The sequence below is a fragment of the Amphiura filiformis genome, chromosome 7 (assembly GCF_039555335.1).
Source record: "Amphiura filiformis chromosome 7, Afil_fr2py, whole genome shotgun sequence".
NCBI classification, from domain to species: domain Eukaryota; kingdom Metazoa; phylum Echinodermata; class Ophiuroidea; order Amphilepidida; family Amphiuridae; genus Amphiura; species Amphiura filiformis.
In genome coordinates, this window is record NC_092634.1 from 15,974,303 (window position 1) to 15,998,587 (window position 24,285).

At 36.5% G+C, this 24,285-nt stretch overlaps 1 pseudogene; it reads left to right on the forward strand.

Moving 5' to 3' along the window:
• Positions 1-3,099: 3,099 nt before the first annotated feature.
• The window catches only part of LOC140156802 (polyamine-transporting ATPase 13A3-like), a 46,684-nt pseudogene continuing 25,498 nt past the window's right edge, over positions 3,100-24,285 (forward strand).

The window sequence follows — 24,285 nt, forward strand, 5'->3', positions numbered from 1 at the left end:
GTTTTAAACTGGAAAAATCTTGAATATAAGTCATACATAAATGAAGCAGTTACAATGCATAAAATTGTACACAATCAAGCATCAAAATATCTATATGCAATAGATTTGTTAAAAAAGAAACCTGTTATAATACCAGAAATAAAGATGTTTTTTTTTATCATGGATACGCCAAATACTGAATACCGTCACCCTCATAACAAAACTGCCTAAGTCATTATTACATGTTTCTCATTTGCAATTTTGATTTTCTGAGTAATAAACCCATAATTAATCAAATTTCCAGCCGCATTCTTCATTAACTTGTGGAATACATCAAAAGAGATGAGTCGATCGGCCTATCTCAGTCCAACAAACTCCCCATGCGTGGCCGTTGAAGAACTCAGTGGATTCGCAGGGTGTCCCAAAAAGAGAGGCACCACATTGCGCCCTCTTTTTCGCCTATTTCTGAAAAGTTGATCAAATATATTTTGGTATGTGAAGAAACCTTTAAATAATTGTTAGCTTTAATAAACCAAAACAATTATTTCAATCGGCTCACAACTTTTGAAGATATGCCGCCCTTTTAAAGACAAGTACCCGTTTTTCACTCTGTCCACGGATAGCAAACATAGTGGTTGGGATGGGTCATGCTGTGGAGTGGCCTGCAAGATCACCAGACCTTACACCACTTGATTTCTTCATTTGTGGCAAAATCCAAGATCTTTGCAAACGTATTACTGCTATATTCGCAAAAAAATTCCGGCGCACAAGGTTGGTACGCAACGCAATTAATGCAATGAAGACTAGGGCTGAAATCTGTATTCGTCAAGGAGGCAACCAGGTAGAGGGCAGAGCAGCACAGTAGACTCACTTAAAAAGAACCAAAGACAAGCTAAACAGCCCTTTTCAGGGCTACCTTTTATTCCAAAAAGAGAAATTACTTATGTTGTCAATAAAAAGAAAGCAAGAAACAATAAAGTAAGAAAGTAAGAAACATAATAAAACAAAAAGGCATAAAATAACCGAGAAAAACATAAGTAATTGCAAGTATAGCAAAAGAAGTCCCATCCCACATCAATTTAGCCCAAATTAATGACACTTAACAAAATCCATAACCCATAAGCCCACCGGTAAAGCCCATTCCCTAAAATAAAGTTGTTATTTTATAAAGTTATCATCGAGGAATGTTTTATATTCATGCATGGTATATGCCCTTTTCAATCTTTGAAGTATAGTAGCTGTGATGTGCCCTCAGTAATTTAATTTAATTATGTAACTTTGTTTACAAGCTGAATGTATGTCATGAGAAGTGTGAGACAAGGGAAAACACCTGGGAAGCAATCATGCAATAGTTTTTGTGTGTTATGGCATGTTCTGGGGAATTCCCTTTCATTCATCAGGTGATCAAAACAAACTGAATCAGAGTTATTAATGTCATAGGGGATTTTCCATAAATTATTACTCAATATTCTGTGCATTATTGCATCAGCAGGAAAACCCCCCAGGAAGTGATGTAATGTGAAAGGTTAATGTGTATAATTAATCTTGGGAAATCCCAAGCTTGCATCATCTGTGAAGATGTGAATGAAGTGGTGGTCTATTAATAGATTTTGGGTTTTCTGGAGTATAAAAATGTGAGAGCTTGAGTTTGCTGATTACAGAATGTCATGGGAGATTGTGAAACTCCACATGTGTGTGATGGTCTTCGTGCTTCAAAAAAAGAAGTACATTTTAACCAGTTTATATAGCCAATAATTGAGCTAATTTTAATACAGCAACGAAGGAGATAGCGAGCACACAAATGTGCTCTTCCTCATCAAAGGATTAAAGTTCTTCGGTCGAATTGCTGGAGTTTGCTGGGTTTATCATGTTTACATCTGTCAAATACAGCGGAGCTGTGCTAAAGAAGCCTGTTCCCTGGAGAAAGAGTGATTGGTGAAAGAAACACCATTTTTGGAGAAAGGAGCGCAAGGAGATTTAATTATTTGGAGAAAGCAGCGCAAGGATATATATTTGTGGAGAAAGCAGCGCAAGAAGAAAAGTGATTGGAGCGGCAGCATCATTTTCGTGATATTTATAAACGCAAGTGTACACTGGACTTCGCTGATTTTCGCAGGACAAGTGAATAAGGATATATTACATCAGTCGTCCAGAACATTGCAAGAACTCTAAGATCACCACCAACAAGAAGACCGCTGGTTAAGTACAGATAGAATAAAACTAATTGTGTGATTTTAGTGTATATTGTTATGTACCAAGCATACTTTGTTTTCAATTAAAGACTTAGATTTTGTTAGCTTAATCAAACAGTATATTTGTGTTGTGCATTCGTGTGAGTTCGGGTAAAAGGTGATTTTGGCCTTGAGTCAGTACGACTCGTAACATAGCCAAACCTCCTCCGTGGACAGAGTGAAAAACGGATACATTTCTTTAAAAGGGTATATCTTCAAAAGTTATGAGCCGATTGAAATAATTGTTTTGGTTTATTAAATCTAACGGTAAAGGCTTATTTACATACCAACATATACTTGATCAACTTGAGGAGAAAAAGAGGGCGCAATGAGTGGCCTCTCTTTTGGGACACCCTGTATCATGACAATTTCTGACACGAAGATATAGGGATAATGACGCTGAGTGGTGTAGGCCCCTGGTTCCGGAACAACTGTGTCTGAAAAGTTAATAGTGACTGTCAAAAGTTTAGGCCAACTATAAAAGTCAGGTTTTAGGGACCAGCACCAGCCATTAATTAGGGTATATCGTACGTCATTTGAAGAGACCATCCCTGGCTGGCTTTCAAGCAGTACATTTCATCCCTGATCCTTTTTCAATCCACTTTTGCAGTGCCACCTACGTACATGTAAACCCCGGGCATTGACGTCCTGTCAATACCATGCCATATTGTATTATGTTGTATAGGCATTATACGGAATACCCTCCACGAAAAAAATGTTTTTTTTAGTCTCATCAAAAAGCAACATTCTCAATTGCCCTATTTGACATCGCACCTTTGGTCGTTTGCCGAAAGGCTCTAGCGTAATTTTGCCAGATTAGACCTATTTTCTTTTCCCATGTCCCACTTTTTGTGTGTGTGTCTTTGCATTTAAAACGTGTCTAGCTAAGTTCAAAAGCAGTGTCAAACCAAATAACAGTTGCATGTTGTTTGCCCAGGGTTGGTTGGTATAAAAAGCATAAAAAAGGCTTATGACACGCAGAGTTACCATTTACTTTTAGATATAAAAGTGCCCGGGAGTAACGCTGCTGCTGGCGTCTATAATACGCATTTAGAAGGTGCATATGTGACGGGTTGTGAACCCGGGTTGTGAACCAATTGAAAAGTGATGACGCTCTAGTTGAAAATCCAATCTGTTTCGATTTGCACTGCACTGGATATACCCATTTTGCAGAGATTTGGGTGTCCCATTCCCACACCAGATTGCATGAGACACACAGCTAGGAGTGGTGATTGGTTGTACATGAAAGAAAGTTTGAGAACGAATTCAACAAGTGAGCGAAAATGGCAGAGAGCAGGTAAGACGTTTTTTTCATGACGTTAACGCCATTTTCAGGTAATATTGTATATGCATGTACACCTGGCAGTGTCCAGTTTGACATAAATGTGATGATAAAATACAGTGTGGTGCCAAAACCTAGATCGTTTATAGCTGTTTATACTCACTTTTAATAATTTTAAAGATTAATTTTAAAGTTAATTTCAAAATTTGCTATATAGATATTTTTAGTGCTATATTTAAATAATATTATAACATGAAACAATACTTCAGAGGAAGACTTTCAGCATGTTCAGTTTACAACATTTGCACCATGCAGTTTAGAGTCCAATGATCAAACAAAATTATAATCACGTTACAAAGCAAACACTACCGTACGGCTAAGGGACCATTCAATATTTAAGAAAAGGGGGAATGCCGGGTGGGAGTTTTGAGGTGGAATCCGAAATGTTTTTGGGGTGAGAGGGGATTTGATTTCTTTATTTGAACCATGAGGGGGAATGTTAAGTTCTAAATGGAGAAAATTGTAAGAAGAACAAGGTGGAATCCGAAAATTTTGAGCGGACGCGATCTCGGGGATACGAGGGGGGAACGCCAAATTTGTCGTTGACATATTTTTTCCCCCAAAACTCCCCGGCATTCCCACTGTCGTAAGTATTGAACGGTCGCTAACCACTGTGTATTGTGTCGAATTCACGGGTCTTACTATTGTGAAACTTGTTTTCTTTAATAGGTAAAGAGTTCAAATATATATGATGTAGTTGTGAGGCACACACAGCTACACTCCCGATTTCAGAATAATACATGCAGCACTCATTTTTTGGAATGAAAAAAAAAATATTACCTGGTTTTACCAGATGAAATATCAATCCAAATCCTTATAGTACCACCTATTAAAATGGGAATAAAAAAATGATTCCACCTTCGATCAATTTTGTGGGGGAAAAGGCCAAAAGACTAAGATTCTTATTTTGCGTGTTTGGGATCAGGAAGAACAAGATACTAGTAGTATTTATAAATTCAATAAATATAATGCTGTTAATCGGGGGAGATTTAGGGCACAGTCTGTATCAGAAAATTAAACGAATCTAGCAAAAATTAGTCAAGATGTACCTCAAATTGATGTTGAGACACACGAAGCGAAGTGTGCTAGTTCTTTTGTATTTTATTTAGTACAATTTCTAGTATTATTTTAGGCGTATATAATTAATGGGCAAATGTACGCAATGGAAACAATATTTTTGTCAAAAAATCATTGCTCAAGCAGTGTATTATTTGCATCAATATGTTGGCTTAACAAATATATGATCTTGATTTGCATTAACAATGTACGTATTATAGATACATGGTTCTATGTGTTCCAATAGCATGAATAGTTAGAGATTATTTGTGTGCCTCAAGTCATGATAACCACGCTTTGAAAGAATAAGAAGAAAACAAAAAGAAGAAAAGGAAGAGGAACTTGAATAACGAAATCAAACAACCAGAAAAACTAAGAAATGAAAGTCAAAAGAAAGCGGTAAGATAAGGGAAGGAAACTAAGGGAAAACGAAATAAAAGAAAAAAAATGAAAAAGCTCTTACTTTAGAATTGAAACTTCACAAAAATTATAAATGTCCCCCGTGAACAGTAGCTAAGCACAGTGAAACTTTTACAGAATATACCTCATTGTTCGTTCATCACAGATTTAGGTACTGCGGGTCAGGAGAGCAACTGCGTGAATAGATAATGCTAAGGCGTTCTTCAAGTTTAAATGTATTTGACATAAATAAACTAAACCCCAAGAAACCAGGGACTTGCTGTGCCTAAAGGGTAAAATTCCATCAGTCCAAAAGTGCTTATTGCTTTTCTTATTGACCCGTATAACCTATATAGCATACATTATTTGGGGTACCATTTAGATCCTCGATGATAGCAATTTGAAGTAATGTATAAAATATGTAGTTAAAAACGACGACAGTGGACAAGGGAACGTCAAAGAATATTATGGATTATACTTGAGTAGGTGCAATCTTTTACCCCGCATGTTTTTGTAAAAAAAAAAAAAGCTGTTTTCTGACAACATAGGCCCTATGCCTGCAAAATGATAATAAATATTATATTTTTTTACATTTTCAGAATATTAAATAACCGTTACCACGGAAAACGTACAGCGTGCTGTAAAATGTAGTTAAAAAGAATTATTAGACGGAATCATAAAACCTAACCTAAGGTTGTTTGCCCTTTTAAGGCTTAAAAAATGAGCGTCTCTGGGCATGATAAAAATCGATTGCCCCCAATCAGCCTGCCAGAAAATCTTTGCCCCCCCCCCTTTGCACATGCCTAATTTTTGGGATCTCAATTTGCAAGTCATAAATAGTTTATATGCAGGTATAACAATAAAAGTATACATTTGTTAAAGCTCTTGAGCCAAATAATTATGGTGTTCTTTTCAGAATAGAGTATAAAATATAAATTTTTTTTGTGTCTTGTAAAAAGATAAAAAAAAATATATATCCCACTTTGTAAAATATTATTCAGATTTCCTTTTACAAATTAACCATCGCGTATACGTGCGCGACGTCAAGCGTGTGCATTGGACCATGTGCAAAATAATACGCGCTGGACGGCTAGCAGTACGCTTAATTTTTAAAAGGAAATCTGAATAATACTTTATGGCAAATGTTGCTATTCAACTTCCACTACCTCCCTAACCAATCTTCCTCCTGGGAAACTAATATCAATTTTGGGTTTCCCTGTTTAATTTCATGTCAGGAAATGTATACTTTACTTGTACTTGTGGGTTTAGTTAACAGATAATTATATTATATTTGTATCAAAAAAGCGTGCATTTTCAAAGAGGAAAAATTGAAATTTTAGGTACCGAAAAATCTACAACTGAAAACACATGGCCGTATGTTTCAGTCCATGTATTTAGCCTATTGGCCCCAGTTTCTTACTGAATCCCTAAACCAGCCAAAGGCATGTGACGTCAGGTTCTTACGCTGCCTTTAGTTGATTTCGTTCTCACCATCTAGGATGTTTCTTTACCTATGAAACATCGCAAGTTAGTAAGTCTGGGTCCCTTGAGTTTAGTGAAGTCGGGGCCCCGAGTTACTATCTCAGAGCTCAGAGCTACTGAAGTCGGCGGACTCGAGTTGGCAAATCAGGGTTACGAGTTACTAAGTCGTGGCCCCGAATTACTTACTAACTCGGGGCCTGAGATACTAAGTCAGGGCCCAAGTTACTATCATCTCGGCACCCCGAAATATTTTTTCCATGTCACGTCGTCGGGTGCTCCATATATCGTGACATGGAAAAAATATTTCGGGGTGCCGAGATGATAGTAACTTGGGGCCCTGACTTAGTATCTCAGGCCCCGAGTTAGTAAGTAATTCGGGGCCACGACTTAGTAACTCGTAGCTCCATATATACTGCGCCCAGAAAGTATCCTATACACTTGGAATAAAATTCTTAATTTTAAATCTAAACATATATTGTTGTCTTTTTGTTATTGCGCTTGTTGGAATCTTTTCGCCTTGTATAGTTTGTCACTTTTAAAACTGGACCTTCGTCCAATCAATTGCTTGTAACTTTACTACTGGAGGTCACAAAGGATTCAATGGGGTGTCATAATGTGCAAGATAATATAGTGTGTCTATTAAAATTTAATTTACCAAATATGGTTTAAATTTAAAATTAGGAATTTTATTCCAAGTGTAAGGATACTTTCTCAGGCCCCGAGTTAGTAAGTAATTCGGGGCCACGACTTATTAACTCGTAACCCCGATTTGCTAACTCGAGACCGCAGACTTCAGTAGCTCTGACCTCCGAGATAGTAACTCGGGGTCCAGACTTCACTAACTTGGGACCCAGACTTACTAACTTGCGATGTTTCATAGGTGAAGAAACATCCTAGATGGTGAGAACGAAATCAACTAAAGGCAGCGTAAGGACCTGACGTCACATATGCCTTTGGCTGGTTTAGGTCTACCATAAGAAACTGCGGCCAATAGGCTAAATATGGACTGAAACATAAGGCCATGTGTTTTGAGTTGTAGATTTTCCAGTACCCAAAAGTTCCATTTTTCCTCTTTGAAAATGCACGCTGTTTGATAGAAATATAATTCTTTGTTAACTAAACCCAAAACCACAAAAGTATACATTTCCTGACATGAAATTGAACAGGGAACCAAAAATGATATTAGTTTCCCAGAAGGAAGATTGGATAGGAGGCCTGGGGGGGGGTCACTCCCATTGTGGCCTGTACACCATCCGCGATAATGAAAACGCGTAAAAGGGTCGTTTTTCGTGGGTAAGCACGATACGCGCGTATCGCGTTTAGGGTGTCAAAACATGAAAAATTGGAAAAAGGGTAGCAAAATTGCAATTTCTAAATACGCGGAAATGAAATTTAGGGTATGAAATTTGATGTTAGGAATGAAATCCCTGTTTAGGGTGTCGTTTTAGCCAAGGGTTAAATCCTTGCTTAGGGTGCTTTTCAAAAGTTGATTATCGCGGATGGTGTACAGGCCACAATGGGAGTGACCCCCCGGGTAGGGAGGTAGTGGAAGTTGAATATCAACATTTTCCATAAAAAATGTTCAGATGGATAATTTTTTTATCTTCAATTTGGGCTCATTCAGCCCTGAAGCCATGCACATCTTTCATTTTCACACATACTTAGTAAACAGTCATATAATTATTTGAAAGTTAATTTTATTGGTATAAAGTTTTATTTTACGACGTTATGACGAGAATTTGAGAGGGGGGCTTATTTCTTGTGATGTGTTTAGGTGATGGTAGTATTTAATGGTCTCTGAAAGGATGAAGGGTTCTCATACTGCACTAGAGGTGAGGGCTACGAAATTGTATTCCTCATTCCCTCACCGCGGCGTAAAAAGGCGTTTTGATAATGATCAGTCCATTTAAAATGTTTAATTAAGTCAATATGTCGGACGTAGTTAAATCATTGTGATAAACATTCCTTAACGCCGTTATTACTTTTTCATCTTTTCAGGCAGAATGATGGGGACGGCAACGTCAATTATTCACCTCACTTTTCAGAGCCACTTTTGATTGAAGATGATAAACAGGATCCCATTGTAAGTAAGCCCCTAGACCTATCAGTCTGACGCCAAATGTGGGAAGTAAGACCTTTAACCTTGGATGTGACTGCACTCTATATCTACCTTTTGCTGTTTTTGCAACCCATCAGTACAAGGGTCGGTCAGTATGTAATGAGAGATGACCTTTGACCCCAAGAATATTTTGATGGAATTTCTTTGATAACATAAAGACTATACATTTGTCTTTCAAACCACATAATATGTGTAAATGATACTTGATTGCGTAACAGCATTAGCATAAACACAATAGACTAGGTACACTGCCAAATCACGCAAAGAGGCGGACCTTTTAAATTACAGCACAGCAAAGGCAGGTGTTTAAAACGTCAGGAACAGCAAAATTACATGGTGTATATGGCTAATTTTGGGCAGGAATAAACACTAGGTCTTGGGTCTGCCTTTGGTAAAATCTTCGATTGATATTAAACTTGGGTGGAAATGGGACGTCTTTGAACTTCAACAACTTAAGGACTTGGTTCTGCAAAAATGGCGACAATGAAAAAGCATTTATTACAAATGACATTAATTATCTCCAAAATGAAAAAGTTTAAAATATTATTACTGGTCACATGTGTACTCAATACGATGATAAATGATGATGATGCGTAGGTGGAATGACCGATACAACATGCTAGAAAGGTATGAACATTCACAATTCCACGTGATTAAGGCTTAAAATAATATTACAAAATGCCATGTAAATAGAAATTTAAAAATTCATGTGATTTTCATATGATGATCTCAACCCAAATGAACAGAAATTTTTAAAAAATTATTGTCTCATTCAAACGATGACCACTCTCTATGTACCGCTACTTTTTGTTGTAAATGTAACAATAGTAGAATAACAAGTTTAATCACGGTTTCAAATATTTTCTAGAGAGACTCCCATTTTAATGTTTGGGGATTAGTCAATAGAACCACAGAAGAAATTCAATTTCCACGTTTGCTATATTTGTTGGCAATATCAAAATGTTTATAGAAAGAAAAAAAAAACGTGTTTTTGTCAAAAATAACATATACAGCCTGTCTCAAAAAAAGTTGTGCAAGTGAAAAGCGCTCTCTTTGGCAATTAGAAAATACCAGTTTTGACATAATGCTTACATCAACGTCAATGGCGCAGTCTTAGCTCTCAAATGCTGTTTGTTCTGTTCAATTTGCTTGTTTCAATCTCGAGATATGTTTATTTAACAACGAAAGGGCAAAATCACAATTGTGCCACTTTTACTAGGGAAGAGACGCATCATTTACATCAACATCAGCGCGCGTGCATTATTTTGTCTAATTTCTCTCCCAACAAGTAATATAAACCTATAAGGTCCGTATGCACAAAAGAGTTAGACCGGGTCTAAAGTTAGACCTGGACTAAGTGGAATTTAGTACCATGAGAAAGGACATTTTCCTTTACATTTGCTAAAGTTATTTTGTATTATTTTTGAACGTTGCATTAAAACTTTAGAATGTGCTAGCTACTCTAGGAAGGAAATAAGAGTAAAGGACCATTCCTGATGGAATTTAATTCCAGTTAGACCAGGTTTAACTTTAGACCCTGTCTAACTCTTTTGTGTATACGGACCTTAGTGTGCAATATTTGTCTTGAGTGACAGTATTTACAGTAGAATGTGAAATATTTATTCTTTTAATCTGTAGAAAATCATTATTCCTGCATCATGGTAAAATAGTAAAAACAGTAAAAAAATGTGTATCGTGTAATTGATGCCCGCGAATTGATGCATTCTTTTGATTTCACGAAGGAACCCTTGATAAACTTGATGCTATCACTGATTTACATGTAAAGCCCTCTTCCCTAGTAAAAGTGGCACAAATGTGATTTTACCCTTCCGTCGTTAACTAAGCATATCTCGAGATTAAAACAAGCAAATTGAACAGAACAAACGACATTTGAGAGCTACGACTACGCATTTGACGTTGATGTAAGCATCATGTCGCAACGGTATTCCCTAATTGCCAAAGAGGGCGCTTTTCACTTACACAATTTGTTTTGAGACAGGCTGTATTTGACCACACATTATAAATAAACTAAAACCTTTCCAGCCCAGCAAATATGGTTTTATGAGCTGAAAGTTGGTATTCTACTAAATATACTATACTAAAAGGCAACACTCTCCATACTTTAATTCTTGAGAAAATCTAAAATATTTATATAATATTGAATGGCTTTGAGTGTAATACAAGAATATATTGCACGAGATAGAAAAATATTGCACGAGTCGAAGACGAGTGCAATATTTTTCTATCGAATATATTCTTGTATCACACGAAAATAAGCCATTCAATATTATTATTATTATTTATATCAGGCTTTTTCTCTAAGCTTACCTAGCCACCTGTGCCTAGCCACCGGGCCTAACCAATGCGTATTGTAATTATGTAGGCCTAACCTTTTGATCTTCTTGTTTTCTGCTCTTTCCTTCCCCAAAGACAAATTTGGAAAATATACAGGTTTCTTTGTTTCCTAGGTTATTCATCATCCAGAATTGCCGCAAATTAGGCCTAAGTTTGTGGTTTTACTTGTATATAAAATCTCCTGTGAGCCGGTACGGTGGCCGTGTTATTGTATTGTAATTCGTGTTAGTGCTGTCAGGTGCCGTGACCATGGTTACGCGCGACGTGTGTGGCATAATTTTTAAATGTGTTGTTTGAAAGACAAAGGTACGCTTTTTATGTGATGGTAGAGTAATGTCATGAAAATAATCCATATAGGCCTATGCATGGGGTTAAATATTATTACACAGCCCTTCTAAAGCTCACCGCAAGCTAATCAAACAGAGCAAAATTGTTAAAATATTTAGCATGTGTGTCGCCCAATTAAGCATATAAACAATTGGTTCAATTTGTCACAACAATTGGTCTAGTTTGTGCTTTACCGAGTCTAATGATCAACATAAAAATAATAATTTAAAAAAAAAAAAAAAATGTTTTTTGTAAAAGTCCAAGGCGATTTACATCTCTAGCAAGGAAGTTATCTGTGTTGCAGAGAAGGGGTGGCCCGTTTTGTTAAATACTTTTTTGCATAATTACATTCCAGAAATGTTGGGGCTACTGCAGAAATACGCTTCGTACCGTCATTACCTACGTGTTGTGCATTATTTCTCTCGGGTTTCTACTCCTGGTATTTTATTGGAAACCCAACTGGAAACTCAAAATTATGTATGTCAAATGTCATCTATCCCAAGCTGATGCTGTTCTCATCCAGGTAAGCAAAGTAGAGTAAATGAAAAGTGATTTGCATGTAATCATAATTATTTAACTTTTGAACTTTTGGTATTTACTTTGTAATTACCGAGATATTTCAAACTTTTTATACACACACTGAACAAAAGTATTGCAACATTGCTGAAAAAAGAAGAAGAATTCCGCAAAATGTAAATTGAACATTGATTCAATTTCAATATCATGTCGATTCATATGGAAAGGTTTCTATACAAAAACGATTCTCTTATAAACCATCATGCGCACAGTTTCCACCTCGATACACCTGGGCACACATTTTCGTCCAAGAGGTTTCAAACAGAGAACAGCAAGCAGTGAATTGTCTCCACACAGTCTTTGACTACACTAGACGGTTGAGTGCATAGCATCGTATGAGCTGTGGAGCTTCTAGCTGGAAAATGGGCCTCTGTAATTAGTTTTTGTCGAAACCTCAAGTGTTTCCTTCATCCAATCAGAATATTTTTTTTTTATATCAAACGAAAGCTAACACTTCCCCTAAATTTCACAAAAACCTAGCGGTCAAATGGCTCCGTTTTAGCTGATAAAATGTGATTTTTTTTCAAGTTCTTTCTCCCGATTTAAACATCAAGATATGAATAGATTTCGCCCAAACTTCTCAAGGGACTGGGGATTTACCCGATGTTCACGTAATGTAAGGTAGAAAAGCGAGAAATGCCGCATTCTCCTGTGAGCTTCGATCAAAGTGCAAAATGTGACCACTTTAAACTTCAACGGCCTTTATTTCAATGTTCATTTTCTCGGTAAAATGACGATATAAGTACGCGATAACTCAATAAATATAGCATCTATAGGTAAGCAATAATGCTCATCATAAAAAGCATGTCCGACTTAAGAACCGGTTTTCTCATGTTTTTATATTTTGGTCTATTTCCGATTTTAGGCATAATTTTGTGCAAATAGGCGTTTGTGTTTTTTTTAAATTTTGATGCCTTATATGGTCAATATCTCAAAAAATAAGGCCAATATAAAAAAACTAAAAAAAAGCAGTTTTTGGAATGGTGCCTCAAGACTAAGAAAAAACAAACAAACATTTTTGGAAAGAGTGTTTTTTTGTTATTATGTACCGAACAAAAATTGCCAAAAATTCACTTATTTGTGATTTTCTTCATAATTGTTGTTTTTACACCAAATCTGTATTTATATTGAGATTCATTGATGTCTTGCCTTGATAAAAATGTGTACTTTTATATGTCTTGCGTGAATAATTGCAATGAAAGTTATGGCACTTTTACTACATGCATACAGCCTCCTTAATAAAGTTATTTATATATATATTACATGTCAATTTGTTTGTTAATTTATAAAATAATATTGAGCATGGTAGATTGGTAGAAAGATAAAAAAAATGTTGCAAAATTTAGTCATTATGCAGAAGATACAAGTGGTCACACAGTCAACCGTCTTTCATGATTATGTTGTCTTTTAGGATTTTTATTACCAAGAACACGTGAAATTCATCAACCACTTGGAAGTGAACAACAAAAGGTAAATGAATAAGCCTGTATGAATGCAAACGTAAGATTTTCGTAATTGAGAGGTTCATGGGTCAATTATTTCATTACGATAGTCCACATTTTACGCATTTTATCCAATGTTGAATAAATTATGCAATAGTTAATTTTTTGTTGAGTAAACGTTTCCAAAAAGGTTCTACTGTTTCTTTTGCTGTTATAAAACTTTTGCAAAAACGAGGATGAAATACAGCCTGTCTCAAAAAAAATTGTGCAAGTGTAAAGCGCCCTCGATGGCAATTAGAAAATACCGTTGTGACATGATGCTTTTAAAATCAACGTCAAGGGCGTAGTCTTAGCTCTCAAATGCCGTTTGTTCTGTTCAATGTGCTTGTTTTAATCTCGAGATATGTTTAGTTAACAACGAAAGGGTAAAATCACAATTGTGCCACTTTTACCAGGGAAGATCAAGAGGACTGTACATGTAAATCAATGATAGCATCAAGTTTATCAAGAGTTCCTTCGTGACATCAAAAGAATGCATCAATTATACAATAATAAAACTTGTATTTACTGTTTTTACTGTTTTATCACGATACGGGTATTATATGAGTCTCTTTTCCCACTTAAAACAGATTAAAGAGAGATAGATATTTCACATTCTGCTGTAAAATTAAATACATGTGCATGTCAATGATTTTATCATGCTAAAGGCTGTTTTCTTTGTCACTCAAGACATGTTAAACGACAAACAAAATTGCAAACTTGAACGCGTATTTCTTGTTGGGAGTGAAATTGGACAAAATAATGCATGCGCGCTGATGTTGATGCGTCTTATACACGAGCTCAGAAGTGGGGAGTGCATTAGACGCATCAACATCGGCTATCATTGATTTACATGTGCAGCCCTCTTCCCTAGTAAAAGTGGCACAATTGTGATTGTACCCTTTCGTTGTTAACTAAACATATCTCGAGAATAAAACAAGCAAATTGAACAGAACAAACGGCATTTGAGAGCTAAGACTGCGCCCTTGACATTCATGTAAACATCATGTCATAACGGTATTTTCTAATTGCCATAGAGGGCGCTTTTCACTTGCACAATATTTTTTGAGGCAGGCTGTGCAACGCATTCTTATAGAGTGTTTTAATTCTACCGAAAGCGTAATGTAACAACGACACTGTTTCTTTGTGAAAATCGTATCACTGATCTTGCCCTTTTATTTTTTTATGAGTCGAGTGCTTCTATTAGCATGATTAGCTTGCTCCTTTAGTTTGAAAGTTGCATTTAACCATATTATAACATTTACATAAGAATAGAATTGTATTTTTTGGCAAAGTTAGGTTTTACTGTCAGATATGTCCTTTTTTAATTTGAGCCCAAACAGATGGGGGCATGGGGCAATATAAAGAAATCGTTATTTAATACCAGCGCATATGTCGCCAATGCGAGCCACTTTCGAACGTGAGTCGTGTCGGTGCTTTTGATAGGTCACGACTGGCGCACGCCATGTACGTATTGTGTTATGCACATATTGTGTACGCGTTCGACTAATATTTCATCGTAATAATAAACCGTCTTATCAAAACGGTTTATTCAAAATCTCGGATTTTGACAAAAGTACAGCACCTCAAGTCTTGATTTTTGCAGTGTATGTTAGTTTACTAAAGTACATAACAATCGTGTAAAAAACAGAATTTTGAAAAATATTGAGGGCGTCCACCTCAGCAATGTTATAATATGGCTTTTAACAATACAACTGAGTGTCGTATTCTTGTTTCAGTACTGTTACACCGGAAGACCTAGAACGTTTTCTGAGGAAAGACGTCCTGATTGAGGGAGAACTTAGATTTTTCTGTTATCAAAAGTTGAAGTACATTTGGGATGGAGAAACCTGTTCATTTTTTGTTTTAAGGTAAGAACCATCAGAAATATCTATTTGCAAAGATTACATTATTTATATGTCATTGGTGCATGTATGGAGGTGTTCGTTTGGGGTGCATAGGTGATGATGCGTCACATCAGCGGCTTCATTTGTCAATAAATCGGGAGCATGTCCAAAATTGAAGAGGGTCATCAGGGATCAAAAAGCGCAGTATTGCTCTCATGCTGCTGGTGCTCACACAGCTACCGGTGCTCAAGTTGTATGAAACAAACAATTTTAATTTACTTTTTTTCAGAGCGCCTGAATTGGACACTCCCTGTGATAAGTTCTGCCGTGAATTACAGTCTGGGCTTTCCACAGAAGAAGTTAGAGCAAGGTAATAGTGAAATGGAATATATTTACGTTATCTCTGCCTTCAATAAAGTTTGCATTTTCATTTCACAATTGAGTTCCCTTGAGGAATCTACATGTGGCCGAGCTAACACATAAACAGGTGTTCACATAGCCAGAGGCAGTATATGGCCCAGATTGGTCAATGAGTTGATTTTAATAATCTAGATCCTTGGAAATGACCTTCTTCTGAGCTGAGGCATTTTGATTGTCAAAATGTGAACCGTTGTACTTCATGAGGGGCTTATACTACATGCACTACAATAACTAAACGCATATATCGCACTGACTGAAAGATGCGGTGGAATATTACATATTAATTATCACATTTATACCGATAATAATTATTCCTTTCGTTTGAAAACGTATTTCTCTCTGGTTTCAATTTCAGAAGAGAAATATTTGGGCTAAACAGAATAACAATCGAAGTCAAACCTATCTTAGTCATGTTGGTGCAGGAGGCAAGTTTCTTTACGATGTACAAAACCGTGGATATTATAGCATAATTTTCTGGTTGGATTATAATAAGATAGATAAAAAGAACCCCGCTTACTGTGCAATGCTGAGTACTTACCATATATCTTTCGTTTAAGAAACCACCAAAACATATAATCGCTCGTTCAAAATTGACCACCTTTAGAAAGTCGCCGATTGACCATCACCAGAAAGTATTTCAACGGGATTAATTAGTAGATAATTAAATCTGGTCAACCAGAAAAACTCACTATTGGTTAGATGGAATCACCAACGTTGCGGCCTAAACCTTTGGCCTTCAGCTGGGTGGATGATTTAGGGTCATCCGAGGTCAATCGATGAGGAAGTTGCTTGATGACCCAATCCCAACCATGTGACAGATTAACTCTAACGCCCCCACTCCTGTTAAGGGACGGTTGTTCGACTCGTACCCACACTGCTTCTTTGACTCCCCGTTCAAACCAACGGGGTTCACGGTCCAAAATGACAACGTCGTCAATGTCAAAACTGTGCCCGCTGCAGTCAAAATGTTTGTAGACAGCTGAATCGTTGCCACTTGAACTACTTGAACTGGCAAGTCGATGTTGGGACATGCGACTCTTCAAGGGTTGGCCGGTTTCGCCAATGTAATGTTCTTGGCACTCCTGATCTTCCGCGCACTGGACACCGTACACTACACCATTTATGCGGCCCTTAGGCATGTTAGGCTGCTTGTCCTTTGGGTGCACTAGCGACTGCCGCAGGGTATTAGTTGGCTCGAAGTGGGTAGTGATGCCGTGATCGCGATATATCCTCTTTAACTTCTCTGAAACATCCCCATGATAGGGAATGGTGACATAAGTCTTGGTACCAGAAGACGTGGTGCCTTCGTTGGCTGGTTTAGTGTCTTTCTCACCACGATTGAGGGCCTTATCAATTGCCCAGTCTTTGTAACCACACGTTTTCAAGGCGTGGCGCAAGTGTTCGTGCTCAGTCAATGGTCTTATCAGAGTCCTTTGTGATGATGGTATCAGCCATGTGGTAGAGAGTGTTCACCACGCCAAGTTTCTGGACCAATGGATGGTTAGAGCTGACTTGCAAATATTGATCAGTATGTGTTGGTTTGCGAAAAACCGCCCTTACCAAAATTTAAGCCATATTTAAGCAATATACCTAGCAATATAAGAAGGCTTCAAAGCCTTAATATCCATATGCCTTATAAGCAATATTTAAGGCATATTTTTAAGGCATACCTTAGGCATACCTTAGGCATATCTTAGGCATACCTTAGGCATATATTAAGGCTTCGTTTCTGATATTTAGGCATATATTGCTTACACAAAAAGCAATATATTGCTTACACAAATAAGCAATATATTGCTTATGATAACTGTATATTGCTTATATTTTACTGTATGCCTTATAAGCAATAATTAAGGCATACTTTTAAGGCATACCTTAAGCATACCTTAGGCATACCTTAGGCATACTCAAGCAATATTTTTAGGCTTCGTGTAAGCGATATTTACTGTAAGCAATATTTGTCAAAAATATTGTTAAAGGTTACCGAAGGCAGTATGCACAGTGAAACTGCATGTAATGCACGGACTGTACTGTATTGATTGGCTTGAAGGAATGTTCCTCAGCAGCAGAATGATCAATGTGTTCCAAAAATTTATAGTGTCCTACCTTATTTTTCTTGAATATAGCATCAAATTAAGACAATATACTTTCTACATCGATCTGCATCAATGACAAATGACAACTAGGCCCTATTAAGATTGGAATATATGAAACAGTGGAACGCAGGCCCGTACACAGGATTTTTTTGGGGGGTGCTGATTTTGAAAAAGTGGACTTTTTTCCAAAGGGGGGCGATTTTGTAAAAGTGGACTCTTCCCCCAAAATTTGGACCTTTTTTGACCAAAAAAACTTAAAAAACATCGCTACGCTCGCAAATTCTTAAATTTGGGGACTTTTTGTATACTTTTGCAAATTTGGGGAGGTGCGATCACACCCCCGCACCCCCCCCCCCCCTGCGTAACGTTTAGTTAAAGTTAAAATGTATTTGGTATAAAAGCCACATGTAAAATACAAAAGTTACATACAGGGTGTCCCAGAAAAAATTACCGGGCGAATAATGTAGACGTAAGTCCAGAAATAGACATCAGAATCCAAAAATCTAAACATCGGCGTGTAGCCCATCTTATTCTGCATCTTATACGCCAATTTTACTGGAATCGGTTGACTGATCGCGAAGAAATGAGCGATTACATAATGCTTGCGTCAATTCACTTCATTCCAAGTTTGAAAGAAAGATCATTCAACACAATGCACACTTGTGGTTAACTGTCAATGGGCTTCATATTTTATTCTGAGAAATCCATTTCGTTCTTTTTAAACAATCTGTTTCTTGCAAAACATTTAATTATAGCTTTTGTTGGAATTTGAAAACTTGCACGATATTGAAAATGAAAGCTTGCATGTGAGATGATGCTCGGTACTTGTAAATATATTTTTTCGTTAATGTTGATATAAATGTTGCATAAAGAATTATTGCATAAAGAAGTCCAGCTGGTTTAAAAATTTCTCACACACATAATGTTTTGGAATATTTCCAAGAAATTGTAATGCCAAGTTTAAATTTGTTAAAACTTCTACATTAATGTTGCATGGTATCAAAAATCATGCGTAAAGCTGTAGGCACTTGATCTTTGTTATTCTTGGCTCAAATTTTCAGTGCCGCCAGCAAGGGGGTTAAGGGGGTGCGTTACCCCTGGGCCCGGGGTGTCAGGGGGCCCGTAAAAATAAAGAAAGCATGCCTTAATGGGTCCATAAAAGCAAAGAAAAGAGGCTTCAGTAAAAAAGGGAGCCCGTGCGACCATTTTACCCCCGGGCACGTAATGGTTCTCGGCGGCACTGCAAATGTTCTTTGGAAAGTTAAAATATAACATAATCACAACATAAAGAATTGAAGTTTGAAAGCTTCCAATTGCAGAAAACAAACTGTTATCATCTTCAGTGACAGCATAAATGACATAACAACGTCGGATTATAAGATAGATAGTGGACTAAATTTATTGAGATACACAAACTTCAGGAAGCGGTGAGTGAGTATTAAAAAAGCGCCTGTTGCTCAAACTTGGAATGAACTGCATTGATGCACGTATTGTGTAATCGTTCATTTCTTCGCAACCAGTCAACCGAATCAAATAAATTTTTTGTACATGATGCACAACAAAATAAGCTATGCGATACATTTTAAATTTTTTGGTTCTGATGTCTATTTCTCGACTTACGTTTAATTTTATTCGCTCGGTAATTTTTTCTGGGACACCCTGTATATTGTTATATGGTTAAAGATAAAATATAAAATGTTACGTTAAAATATAATTTGGTATGAAAGCTGCATGAGTATGTGCATGTTAAACTAAAAACATGATAGAAGATAATAAAAAAGCTTTGCTCAAAGCGTCAAATCGCAAGTTGTTATTTTCTACACTATTAAATAAAATAATGTCAAGGTGTATACCTAACACACATGGCACTAAAGAAACTGATTAAAACAGGAAGCAACTTTCCTCAGTTGTCCAAATTTAACATGATCCGCATTTCATAGTACATGGACATTTAACCAATATAATTTAACATAAAGACACTATAGACATTAAGTTATGATGTACTGAATATGCCCCAATATACTCCTCCCTCACTTGTACTTGGTCATTCCATGTTTCAAGAAATGCATGCATGCCTATAGCTTTCACAGCACCCGAATACCAAATCAATCATGTATATTTTTAAGCTTACCTATACTGTCCATGCTAAAAACACTTGCACACTTCCAAGCACTGAGTAATAATTACTCTATATAGCTACATGGATCACATATACATTGATTGTCAAATAACATCACAATGTTAATGAAATGAAGGCATTTCATAGCTGAAAACATCAAAAAAACAAGAAGCTACATCATCTCTGCAGTCCTCACAGTTCAAAATGACAGTTGGAAATATATTCCCATAATGCACCATTTGACCCTGAGGTCATATTGCTAAATATTTTATATTGCTAATTTTATATTCCTTACTACAAGTTGTTAACAATATATTGCTTGAAATGTTTATATTGTTTGTTTAGTTTTATACTGCTAAATGGATATTGATTCAGTTAACAATATATTGCCTAAAATATTTATATTGCTAGCTAGTTGATTTAATATAAGCAATATGCTTCAACACTGCTTGTGGTATTGCTAAAATAAAGCATATTTTGTTTATTGCTTGTGATATTGCTTAAATATTGCTTAATAAGGCTTCAACATTGGTAAGGGCGCGTCTGCTAATGGGATGCCAGTAAATAAGGCAGTGACGTCAAAAGATGTTATAGTCTCATCCGTGTCCAACACAATACGCTGAATATTCTCCGCGAAATCCTTTGAGTTCCAAATCTTTTGAGTTCTAAATCATTCACCCAGCTGAAGGCCAAAGTTTTTGGCCGCAACGTTGGTGATTCCATCTAACCAAAAGTTACTTTTTCTGGTTGACCAGATTTAATTATCTTCTAATTGATCAGTGATGACTGAAAGTATACATAGTGTTATTTCAACGAGATGTTATTAAAAAGATTCAACAAAAAGAGTCATCAAAATAAATAATTTTAAGACTTACAAGATAATTTTATTTATCGTATTTCATGACAGGTATTGAATCCATTTTACATATTTCAAGTGTTCAGTGTTGCCGTGTGGTTTGGATTTGCGTTTTGGACTTTCACTACGGTCATCATCGTCATGACGGTTATATCACTAGCAATGTCACTATATGCTATCAGAAAGGTAAATCAGTATACTAGAAAGGGTTTCAAATCGTCGTATTATAGAGATAGTCGTTTGAAATATTTGGTCGTGTTGCAGGGCAGAAGCGTTTTTGTGTTATAATCATTTTTCAGATAGAAACTGACACCACTGATTTGTATATTTCTTCCTTGCAGCAAAGTATAACTCTTCGAGAGATGACAGAATCATTCTTGGAAGTTGAAGTTTTGCGAGCAGATGGAAGTAAGCGTATTTTCAAGTTACACAAAATATAATAGCATAGAGCAAAATAAGGCGAGAAAAATCAAATTCAAATTCGTCTACACAAGTTCACGAAAATTGGCATTTTTAAAGAATACCGTACGTCAAAGATCTTCACAGCATGTATGTGCTGTAAATGTCCCTTTTTCAGCCAGACCAATCTATGACAATCATAATACATACATACGTCAGAAAAAGATTATATTTTATTTCATGTGAAAATAAATTAACCAGTTTCCCACCTTCAGTATCTATCAGGAACTACCTTTTATTTATGATATGATAGCCAAAATACATTTACGGGAAGCTAGGTTGATCTCCGTGTAAAAATGACTGGTTCCCATTTTTAATTTCAAATTTGATAACCCTATTTTGTCTTACTTCTACGAGCTCTTAATTTCCGAGCACTTGTACTGAGAACACGAGAATCCCAGTTACTCATAAATACCTTCCAAATCTAAGAGCCTCAGTGATATTGTCCAATTGGAACTTGTGTGCATCAGGTTTTAGGGTGCTTTACAATAAGCATGGTGGTGGTAATGTGGTGATAACCTTCTTTGACCGTAAGTACAGGATGCAACAAAAATAAAAGTGGGAAAAACTATTAAAAATATATGCAACGTTTTATTTCCCGTAGAGTTACAATTGTAAGCTACTAATTAAAGACCCATTCAGTGATCAGTGAGCGCAAGTGTAAAAAAAAATTAAGATTATTTATAAATTGCTTAAAAGTGAAGGATAAGTCATTCAAATTGCCATTTGGTATTTTTGAAATGACAAATTGGCCAAAAAACGAAGAAAACAGCAGTTGAAGCCCCATTCAAATACAGGTAGGTAATTTATATACTATAAGTATAAAATAAATTACGGATTCATGTAAATGAATGTATTTTGCCTTAAATACACAACTTGCGACTGAACCACTAGCGGGCTATGGTAACACATATATGACAAAATTAATACAAAGGTACCAACATCTGAATTTTTACGATTGTCCGGATGAATCACTGAATGGGCGGCATGGGCCTTTAAGCTTTGTTCCAATCAATTTGGTGGTAGCAATGATTTGATCAGCTGTGAAAAATAGTCGCAAAATCACTAAGGCTACTTTGGGGGCTACATTTGTGTTATGTGCTTAAATAATGTAGAGTGCAACTAACTGAATGCAATTATTGAACTATGAACCATGCTTGTTTATCAGGCACCGTGACAGAGATGGAAGACCAACTTGTTCCTGGTGACGTCATAATTATTCCTCCGAGTGGTTGTATCATGACATGTGATGCGGTTCTTACAAATGGCACCTGTGTTGTCAACGAAAGTATGTTAACAGGTATGTCCTCTAGCCATGTTCAACCCAGTTTCGCGGTCTAAGTTAGATTTATTTTGCATAAACACTTCATTGTATATTTTAGTGGATTGGTTTAAAGTGCTTCACTTAATCTGACCGATATAAGTCTCGCCTTACGACATTCACATTGTGTGGTATTACCCGGGGGTTACTTTGTTTCCTCGACGGGGATACATGGGATATGCGGCTTGAGCTGCCATACCCTTCCATTTTTATGGGTAATATTTTCGAAAATTGTACCCACATCTAAAACCTTTTACTTTAAAACCTTTTACTTTAAACCCTTTTACTTTAAAACATTTCTTGAGAAATAATACCAATATAGATTTGGAAGCTTGATCACAATAGCCAAAATAAATCATCAAAATACGAAGTAATGGTTTGTCTCTGATAATTAAAGTGTTTCTGTGTTATGGATTTGGTAGTTTGACAAAATGTTTACAAATATAATATTATTAATGTTTTTTATTAAATCAACAGGAGAGAGTGTCCCTGTGACGAAAGTTGCACTATCCAGTCAGGAATCAGCGAGTGAACAAAATGACATATACTCACCAGAGAGACACAAACGCCAGACCTTATTTTGTGGTACACAAGTCATACAAACGCGACAATCTGGCAACGACATGGTTAAAGCAGTGGTCGTACAAACGGGTAAGATTCATTAAAGCAAGGTTCGACTCTAAAATGTGTTATTCCATTTCAGTGAAATTCATACAAATGACTCCCATTCAGATTTCAGGTAACCCATTTGAAATTCACACTGTGCAGGAGATTACGATCATGTCTGTCGACTGCCATGGATTTCAAATGGCATAGCCCAACGTGTGAATGGTGGTAGTGTTGGTTGTGGACTGGTGGTGTTGGTTGTGGTGGTGGTGTGGGTTGCGGTGGTGATGGAGGTGTGGTGATTTGATGGTTGTGGCAATGAGGACCAATCTCGGATCTTGGTTATATAGGTATTGTTGTGAAGCCTTTGTATGTTCATATCGTGACATTTCTCCGGGCATTTCTCTTCCATAGGTTTTTCCACAATGAAAGGGACTCTTGTACGTTCGATCTTATTTCCACGTCCGATGGATTTTAAACTTTATCGCGATGCCATGATGTTTGTTGGTGCATTTATTGCTTTAGGTGAGTATTGACCAGAAAATATTTTTCTCCATGCCGTAGTTAAAATATATAGTTGCACCTTTAAAAGTTCTTTTTGATTAACTTTTAGATATCAATTCGTCGTAGATATTCTACATAACATATTATCGATTTTACGAAATCCAAAAAAAAAAAAAAAAAAAAAACAGTCAAAATTCCAGCGCCGAAATTGTCTAGGGCAATGACGTCATGGTTATTTGTGCTCAACTGTCACCAGCCTTTAATACCGGGATGTCATTGCACCAGACAATTTCAGCGCCCGGGAATTTTAAATATCGCGTGTTGAGAGACGGCTGTTTTTATTCGTTTTTATGGTCAATATGAGTTTGTTTAAAATAAATCATGTGATTCTTGCTTGATAATAATTTTTTTAGCATATAAGGCATAATGTTATGATTGACGGAGACCACCTTTAATTTTTATTCTATATTAGTCCGGCTGAAGAGCAAGGTGTGATGTTTTTGTCATTGTCATCACTGGGTAATTTTATTGCCAATGCCTCATTTCAAATATATAGTTTTAGTTTTGGTTTTGGTTTTGGTCACGTGGTTTCCTATTGTCCTGCCTAACCACTTGAATCATAAGATATCGAACTCATTGTTTCTACCTTTTGTTTAAAACCGAACATTTGTGTCAGTCAGTTTCGGTTTTGGTTTCAGTTTCTTATAAGT